The sequence below is a fragment of the Bison bison genome, unplaced genomic scaffold, assembly GCF_000754665.1.
Source record: "Bison bison bison isolate TAMUID 2011002044 unplaced genomic scaffold, Bison_UMD1.0 scf7180017864181, whole genome shotgun sequence".
NCBI lineage: Eukaryota > Metazoa > Chordata > Mammalia > Artiodactyla > Bovidae > Bison > Bison bison.
In genome coordinates this window covers 8200719-8210968 of record NW_011494753.1, presented here as the reverse complement: position 1 = coordinate 8210968, position 10250 = coordinate 8200719, and the positions used below count along the sequence as shown (strand labels likewise).

At 40.2% G+C, this 10250-nt stretch overlaps 1 protein-coding gene across 3 annotated transcripts in view; it reads right to left on the bottom strand.

Moving 5' to 3' along the window:
• The window catches only part of SIN3A (SIN3 transcription regulator family member A), a 66746-nt gene that overhangs the window by 51564 nt on the left and 4932 nt on the right, over positions 1 to 10250 (bottom strand). The gene's annotated exons all lie outside the window — the stretch shown is intronic.

Genomic DNA, 10250 nt, shown 5'->3' with positions numbered 1-10250 from the left:
ATGAATGGAGACCAGGGACCACACACTGCAGTGTACAGGACAGTTCCCCACGACAGAGAGTGATTCAGTCCCAAATATTAATAGAGCCACGGCTGAGAAACCTGGATTAATATAATGACAATCCCATTTGATATATACCTTTTGTGAGCTTTGGTGAAGTTATGTCATACTACAGCGTGACAACAATTTTTAAAAAGGTGATTCAGGACAATCATCTTGTATGTGCAGATGCTAACACTGCTTTCTTTACAACATGTGATTTACCTTTAACCCCAGTATGCCAGAAAAACTTATCATTAAACATTTGAGCTAGAAACACCTTTATTAGAAATTTCAGTGAGAATTTAAGCTGCAAATCCAAATTTTTAGTCCACATCTCTCTGATTTTGAAGATATGCTGCTGCTGCTGCTAAGTTGCTTCAGTCGTGTCCGACTCTGTGCGACCCCATAGACGGCAGCTCCCCCATCCCTGGGATTCTCCAGGCAAGAACACTGGAGTGGGTTGCCATTTCCTTCTCCATTTGAAGATATATATAACCAAAATAAGCAATATCCTTTAAAATGCAACTGACTAGCCATCAACTGTCATGCACAGACTTATCTCAAGTAAAGTTCTAGCTTATTATTACTTTGGGGTTTTTATTGGTTTTTGCCCTCATATCATCAAACACAACTTTGGGCATCTGTCCATTTACAAACTGTGTCAAGTAAGTTTTGGTAGAAGAATACCATTGTACATCCTTTTAGCAAATTGGAATGGTTTACACTCTTGTTGAAAATACTGCATTCCTAAGTCCTTCTAGTTGAATGATTCCTGGATGAGGACATCATATTCTAGCCTGCACCCTACCCTCAGAAATATATTGTCCACTCATAAACTCTTCAGTTTGAGAATATTCATCTAGGATATCATCATCTAAAGCCTCAAAGTCATCAGCTTGGCTTATGCAATCAATTCTACCATCACCATCATAGCCAAGAGTGTTGCTATCTGTTGCATTGTTATTGTTTACTCACTAAGTCATGTTTAACTCTTTTGCGACCCCACAGACTGTGGCTCACCAGGCTCCTCTGTCCACGGAATTTTCCAGGCAAGAATATTGGTGTTGCCATTTCCTTTTCCAGGGGGTCTTCCTGACCCAGGGACTGAACCCACATCTCCTGCATTGGCAGGCGGATTCTTTACCACCAGCCACCAGGGATGCCCACTGTGCCCATTACTTTCATCTGTTAGTTCCTCTGATAACTGTGAAACGTCTTCCTCTGTTAGTTTTCCTCTTTGCCATTATTGGAGGAAAATAAAAGATTACAGGTTATGAAATATGTTGAATGAAAGCTTATAAAAAACTATAAAAATAGCAGCATAAAGAACTGTCATCTACTCTTCACTCAGATAACTCAATTGGTAATATCTTACATAATGTTTCAGATGGCATCCCCCAACTTCTTTTATACTTTTTTGAAAGATGCTGTAATGCTTTGGGCAAAGCAGTAAGAAAACTACAGTAACGATGACTTAAAAATTTACTATTGTATCATTCTTCTAGGGTTTCCTAGGTGGTATAGTGGTAAAGAATCCACCTGCAATGCAGGAGATGAAAAAATACAGATTCGATCTCTGGATAAGGGAAGATCCCCTGGAGTAGGAAGTGGCAACCCACTCCAGCATTCTTGCCTGGGAAATCCCATGGACAAGGAGCCTGGTGGGCTATAGTCCATGGGGTCACAAAAAGTCGGACACAACTGAGTAGGCACGCATGCACACAACACATCCTTCTAGGCAATTCATCATTCTTCCACTTATTATTTTAGGTGTTTTTTTTAGCATAGTTGGGAATAATTGATCAGTAATAATAAAGTAATTCCTAAGATGATGAAAGACCAAAATGCTTCAAGATATAGGATAACTAAGGTCATCAAGATCCTACAACGTAGGTCAGATGTATAAACGGTAAAAGCTAGAGCCAGTTTATTCCATTAAAAAGAAAATAAGTAGATTTCCATTCTTTAAGACCTTTAATAAAGAATAAAGTCATGAAATATAAATTTTTACAGGTAGTTAATACTGCTCAAAAAAGAACTCAAAAACTAAAATTGGGTCTAACTGACACTGATGTTATAGGCAAAAAATGGACAAGAAATCATTTTCTGATTTGATCACTGTATTGTAGTTTTATGTAAGATGCATTTGGGAGATCTGGGTGAAGGTTATATGGCAATTCTTTGTATTATTTTCTCAAGTTTTTAAAGTCTAAAATTATTTCAAAATGAAAAGTTTTAAAAACTGAATATTAACAGTAGAGGAATTTTAAAAAAGGAAATCATTGTGTATCCTTCTTCTCAAGGACATTAACATTTACTTCGTGTGACAAGGTTTCTATAAATTAACTGGCAAGTATAAAACAACAGATTAAGTATAACAGAAGTTATGTTAGCTGCAGCTTTAAAGAAAGTATTATAAAGAACAGAACTCAAGGTGGTTCTGTGGATGATAGATGTGCCACTCACCTCATATTCCCTCTATTCTATTCACTCTATTTCTGCCCCCACACAGACATGGGCACACAAATCTTTAAGCATCACAGTCCTCCACTGTGCTTAGGATAGTGTTTTGCTGTGATGGAAACCAAATCATTCATTCACATATGAATGCAGCCTCTAATATTTAGTAAGCACATACTATGTGTCGGGCATTGTTCTAGGAGCCAGGGATATAGATGTAAATAAAATAAAACAAACTTCTCCTTCCTCAGGAAGTTTACATGTTTAAAAAAATATATTTATTTACTTGCCTGCATCAGGTCTTACTTACAGCAGGCGGGATTGTTACTTGTGGCATGCGAACTCTCCACTGCGGCACGTGCAATACAGTTACCTGCCAAGGGATCAAACCCAGACCCCCTGCACTGGACCACCAGAGAAGTCAGTCCCAGAAGTTTACATTGTAGTGGGAGAAATAAGATAACAGTGTTCAAAATATTAGACAGTGACACATGCTAAGAAGAAAAAGCAGAGGAGAATTTTTGAAATTTTAGGTAATAATGACCAAAGAATATCTCACTAATAAGGTAACTTATGAAATGAAGTAAATGAAGTAAGGGGCTGGCCATGTGGGGATCAGTAGAAGAAGCATTACAGGCAGAGGGGACAGCAAGTGCAGACTCTGACGTACATATGTGCTTGGCATTTTCCAAGAAAAGGGAAAGAGCCATGTAGTTGGAGTAGAATGGAGGAAAGACAGACTAGTAGGAAATGAAGTCAGAAAGGTAATGGAGTTGGGGGTTATGGGTAGAGAGTACACTTTTGTTCTCAGAGGTCATAATAAAGACTCATACTGAAATGGGAAGCCATTGGAGGGTTTTAAGCAGAGAATCACTTGGGTTGCTATGTTAAGAACAGATTGAAGAGTGGCAGTAACAAAACAGAACAGTTAAGGTGCTACTGAAATAATCCAAGCTAGAGAGAGAGATGTTAGTGACATTCACTGCTGTAGCTGGGGGTAGGGGGTGGAATTAAGTGGTCAAATTCTGGATAATTTTTTGAATATAGAGCAAATAGTATTTTTCTGCTGTGAATAAGAAAGAGGTCAAAGATGCCTATTTGCTATCCAAGAGGAAGTATGAAGTGGGCAACTGGATTTGTTCCTCTACAGTAGAGAGGAGAGGTTTCCAGTGATAGAAATTTGAGTTATCAGTATTGCCTAGATTTGGAAAGGCGTATGGTGCACAGTGTAGCTCTCCATAATCAAGCACATTCGCATTTCTGCACCAAGTGGGACAGCTCAGATCAGGCTGTGCCTCTGAATTCCTTATTACCAGATTCCAAACTTACCAAAATTTGGAAGTTGTGCCTCTGAATTCCAAACTTACCAAAACAAACAAAAATACTTGTATTTCAGAGCTGCAAATAAGGGATTGTGTCTCTGTATATCCTTCGACAGCCTGCAAGTCAGCAAGCCTAGCCCTGGAGGGTATCAACAGGACTGAGGAAACATTCACCACCACGATGGTGGTAAATACAACTAACATGCAGGCACTCACAAAGAAGTGTGCGTGAGGAAAACAAAAGCAAAAGGGAGGAGCTAAAAGGAGATGGATCAGTTAGAAATTCCTACCAATAAAAGCCCAACTAATTTTGAAGCCAACTGCCAACTAAACAGAGGTATCCTCTAGTTATTTAGTCACTAAGCCATGTCTGACTCTTTGCAATCCAATGGACAACAGCACGCTAGGCTTTCCTGTCTTCCACTATCTCCTACAGTCTGCTCAAACTCATGTCCATTAAGTCAGTGATGCCATCCAACCATCTTATACTCTGTCACCTCCTTCTTCTCTTGCCCTCTATCTTTCCCAGCATCAGGGTTTTTTCCAATGACTCGGCACTTCGCATCAGGTGGCCAAAGCTTTGGAGCTTCAGCTTCAGTTCTTTCAATGAATATTCAGAGTTGATTTCCTTTAGGATTGACTGGTTTGATCTCCTTGCAGACCAAGGGACTCTCAGTCTTCTCTAGCACCACAATTTGAAAGCATCAATCCTTTGGTGCTCAGCCTTCTTTATGGTCCAGCTCTCACATCTGTACATGACTACTGGAAAAACCAAAGCTTTGACTAGATGGACCTTTGTCGGCAAAGTGATGTCACTGCTTTTTAATACACTGTCTAGGTTTGTCAGAGCTTTTCTTCCAAGGAGCAAGCGTCTTTTAATTTCATGGCTGCAGTCATCATCCGTAGTGATTTTGGAGCCCAAGAAAATAAATCTGCCACTGTTTCCATTTTTTCCCCCATCTATTTGCCATCAAGTGATGGGACTGGATGCCACGATCTTAATTTTTTGAATGTTGAGTTTTATGCCAGCTTTTTCACTCTCCTCTTTCACCCTCATCAAGAGGCTCTTTAGTTTCTCTTTGCTTCCTGCCATAAGGGTGGTGTCTTCTGCATACCTGAGGTTATTGATATTTCTCCCGGCAATCTTGATTCCAGATTGTGCTTCATCCAGCCTGGTATCTTGCATGATGTACTCTGTATATAAGTTAAATAAGCAGAGTGATAATGCACAACCTTGATGTACTCCTTTGAAAATTTTGAACCAGTTCATTGTTCCATTTCTGGTTCTAACTGTTGCTTCTTGACCTGAATGACTTGACAAGTTTCTCAGGAGGAAGGTAAGATGGTCTGATATTCCCATCTCTTCAAGAATTTTCCACAGTTTGTTGTGATCCAGTCAAAAGCTTTACCATAGTCAATGAAGCAGTAGATGTTTGTTTGGAATTCCATAGCTCTCTCTATGACCCAACGGATGTTGGCAATTTGATCTCCAGTTCCTCTGTCTCTTCTAAACCCAGCCTGTACACCTGGAACTTCTTGGTTCATGTACAGTTGAAGTCTAACTTGAAGTATTTTAAGCATTACCTTGCTAGCATGTGAAATGTGCGCAACTGTGTGGTAGTGTGAACATTCTTTGGGACTGGAATGAAAACTGACCTTTTCCAGTCCTGTGGCCACTACTGAGTTTTCCAAATTTATTGACATATTGAGTGCAGCACTTTCAGTTCAGTTGAGTTGTTCAGTTGTGTTCAAATCTTTGCGACCCCATGGACTGCAGTATGCCAGGATTCCTTGTCCATCACCAACTCCCAAAGCTTACTCAAACTCATGTCCATTGAGTCAGTGATGTCATGTAACCATCTCACTTTAACAGCATCATTTTTAGGATTTGAAATAGCTCAGCTGGAACTCCATCACCTCCACTAGCTTTGTTCACAGTAGTGCTTCCTAAGGCCCACTTGACTTCACACTCCAGGATGTCCTCTAGTTATCAAACTATAAAATGTCATCAGAGTTCAGTTTGTAAACTACTTATCTATGACCTATTGTATGCCAGGACTGTCCTAGACACTGAGGCTATGGAGAAAATAGTCCCAATCTATATGAACTGTGAGCTGCTGGTGCAGCTCTCCCTGAGGAAAATCAGTATCAGGTTGCTGTCCTGCAAATATACAAGGACAAAAAACATATGCATTTGGTTATATCTGACAACAAATTCCACTGGGCATGTCTTTAGGGACTTTAGGGGAGAAGGGCTTGCCTTTTGAAGAAACAGACCCCAAAAGAAAATTACATAACTGAAGAGAAGTCAAAGGTTTTTAATGTGTTGTTAAAAGACAATTGGACAGATAATTGTATAAAGATAATTAAAATTCAAAATTTAAAAGATATCTGCCAGAAAAACAAAACTCCTTGAAATATTCAGAACTCAGACTACCCAAGTATGTTGCTGGATGCATCTCATTATTTGACCTTCATCTCAACAAAAAACAAAAACCAGGAATTAATTAAACTGTAACAAGAAAAATATTAAAATCCTAAGATACTACTTTGACTACTCACTTATTAAACTAACAGAAACAGGAAGGTAGGTGGAGGAAAAGAAGTATTAGGAAATAACAGTTGCCCATATTAATAAAGTATCTTGAGCTTAACAGAGTAACAAGAAGTTACCCGAAGTTCATAATTTCTTCCCTGTGCTTAACTACCTTCCTAAGCAGGGGAAGCAATCACATCTGCCAACTGAAGAGAAAAGGATTCACAAACTCTGGAAGACAGACAATCCACGTGCCATTTTCAATACAATGCCATCCTTTTTAACACTCCAAAGCATTCTCTGGGGTATTTTGAGAGATGTCTAACAACTCCCTTAAACTGGCTCTGATTTCAGACTCCTCCCTCCTGTTTCTTATTCAGTGTCCCTTCTTCCTCTTCCCACCAAAAGCTGGGCTCTCCGCTGAATTCCTTACAGCTCTCTGTACTTGCCTCTTATACATTCAAACTATACTGGCGTGTAGTAAAAATCACATTATATGTATATTTACCTTTCCTTCTAAGAATGTAAACTTTTCAGGGACAAAGACTCTTCCTGTGTCAATCCAGAGCTATTTAAGAAGATGCTCAATAACCTTAAAAAAAATTGTGAATCATTGTGTTGTACACTTGAAATTTATACAATACTGTACATCAACTATACCTGAACTTAAAAAAGGTGGTCAACAATGCATGTTGACTCATTTTACCTTTAGAATCTGAAGCTCAATCTTACCCTTCAAACGTGCCTTCAAAAGCACATTCCTGCTTCTTCCAAAAATTAAACATAAAATTATCATATGTCTTAGCAATTTCACTTCCGGGTATATACATAGAAGAATGCGAAGGAGGTACTTGAAGAGATATTTATCCATCCATGTTCACAGCAGCATAGACAAGAAGTGGAATAGACACTATTCCACTTAGACAAGAAGTTGAAACAACCAAACATCTATCATATGGATAGACGAAATGTAGATGGAAGTGATGATTGCGCAACAATGTATATGCACTTAATGTCACTGAATCACACATTTAAAAATAGATAAAATTGTAAATTTTATATTATATGTTTTACTACAACCAGAAAAAAAGCAAACACCACACTGCTCCTTCTCCATTTACTATCCTTAGACCAGAGGCAGCTGGAGTATAGCATTAAGAGCCTGGACTCTATAACCAGAATGCCTGGGTTCAGATTCTGGATTAGCCATTTACTGTATGTCTAACTTCTCTGTCCCACTGTTTCCTCATCTTTAAAACAGATTTCATAGTACCTACTACACAGTGCTGTAGTCAGCATTAAACATTAATAAATGTTTAATACTTAAGTCAGTGCCTGGGGCATAGTAAAGGGCTCAGTAAGTGTTAAGTTCTTATTATTACTCAAGAAGAGAGACAAAGTGTAGTTTGAAAAAGCATTTAACATCATCTTTATAAGACTCTATAGAAAATAAAGCTTAACAAATTCTTGATTGATAGAGTTATCCAGAAGAGTAAGAAAGCCTTTGAAAGCACTGCCCTAGATTACTGAATGCCATGGATACAATCTTTTAATTCCAACTAAAATTCACAGCCATTAACATCAGCCTGGCAAAGATCTTCAGCATCTTGTCTGTTTGCACTGAAGATGCAAACAGGATTATGTTTTGCCAGGAATCTTATCAAATTACTACATAACTCCGTCCTAAAAAAAAAAAAAAAGTTTTTTTTTTTTAAACTGTTTAGGTGAAACCTTAATTACAAAATGCAAATCTATCTAGGGTCTTTGACAAAACTATATGATACTGATATTTCATATTAACTTTCTTAATACAGCGTTATTTAGGCTCTTACTTGAAATCTTAAAGTCTACGTGGGACTTCTGACCCTGGCTCAGTCTTCAAGGGCATGAATTAGGTCTTCTATGTTTCCCAGCACACAGCATTACAAATAGTGGGAATTATGTGCTGACCAAACTTTCCTCAATGGAAATTCTCTGCTATTTTCACCAACTTTATCAGTTTATAGAAACAGGGAAAATACCCAGGTTTCCTGTCTCCACAGCACTAACACACTCTACTACAGTCACCACTAACCAAATTAAAGTTACTGTTGCCACTGCTACTTCTTTAGCTAAGAAGGTGGGACTCAATCTCTTCACATGAGTATAGCACAGGACACCAAGCTCTCAGTCCCAAATGAGCAAAGCACAAATCCAGAATCCAACTTCAGTTTAGCTTCCCTGGTGGCTCAAACGGTAAAGCGTCTGCCTGCAACGCGGGAGACCCGTGTTCGATTCCTGGGTAGGGAAGATCCCCTGGAGAAGGAAATGGCAATCCACTCCAGCACTCTTGCCTGGAAAATCCCATGGACAGAAGAGCCTGATAGGCTACAGTCTATGGGGTCGCAGAGTCGGACATGGCTGAGCAACTTCACTTCACTTCAGCTAACTAGCCAGAGGGCTTGATAAGATATTAAGGAATAAACAAACATATTTGTCCCATGTTTATTTGCTCATGAAAAATATCGAAAACACAAATAATTTCCTCTTAAGAAAGAGAATGTCTCCGGCGCTCAGGGCCGGTACACTGGGATGACCCTGAGAGATGGGATGGGGACGGAGGTGGGAGGGGGGTTCAGGATGGGGGACACATGTATACCCACGGCTGGTTCATGTCAATGTATGGCAAAACCCACTACAATATTGTAATTAGCCTCCAATTAAAATAAATTAAAAAAAAAAAAAGAATGTCTCAACTCCACGCAAAATCCTCAAATAAAGTGGTTCATTAACCTTGAAATGTCCTAAAGCAATTTCCAAATACAGACTGCAGGGCAAGAGTACATAAGTCACATACATAAGGCTCAATACACTAGCCTCAAATTCACCCTTCTCTAATAAAATAGGGTAAGAACATTATGCTTTATAAATATAAATAGAAAGTGGTCTAGATGTTCTAACAGAATTACATAAAACCAGATTTTTCAAGAACACCTAAAGTTACCTAAAGGGCAACTTACTTATTTGTGAAATTAAGTAGCATACCAGCTGTACAATTAGGGCATTCAAAAAATGCAGGAGCTGAAGAAACTGGAATATTTTATTCAAAGTCTCAGGGTTTTTTTTTAATTACCGTTTTTGATAAAAAAAAAATCATTTAGTAAAATGCAAATCCAACACTTCCTTTTCTAAATCTCAGTCTTGTGAAGAGAAGCTTTCTCAGCCTTCCCTTGGCTAACTGGATTTGAAGTTCTATGGCAAAGAAACAGTGGCCAAGTCTAACTAACTACCCACCATCCCATTGGCTTAGAGGAAGCCCCGCCCCGTTCAGCCTCGGTAACCCAACATCAAGGGAACTCCAGGAAAGGTTGTCCCCGGCCACATTTCTAGTCTCTGATGACTCTCCGCCCCTCCCCCCAACCAGCACCGCTGCGGAAGCACGGTCTCAGCACGAGCAGCCCTCGACCGCAGACTGCAACGAAAGGACCTTGAGCACCTCGCCCCAAGAATTACAACCAAGAGGGCAGTAAAGTGGACCACGCTCCCACTCTCCAGGCTGCACAGTGCCATCCATGCTGCACCGAGTAAAGCAGAGACAACAGCTCTGGCACCTGACTCTCGGGCCCCGGCAAAAGGCTTGGCCGAGCCACAAGAGAAAGTCCTGACACCTCTACAGATCGCAGTCTGGGGGCTCCTCCCACCCTATGGAGACGTAGGGCGGGGCAGATCTAGGCGCCGCGACTCTCAGCCAGACAGGACAGCGGGCTTTCCCGAGCCCCGCCTCACTTGCCAAGGAGGCGGAAACCCGGGAAAGGGGGAGGACGGCCAGGGGGAGTGGCATCGCCGCTCCGTACGGCCCCTCCGGCCAACCGGATCCCAGGAAGGCGGAGGAAGCCAGATTTCACGCCCCC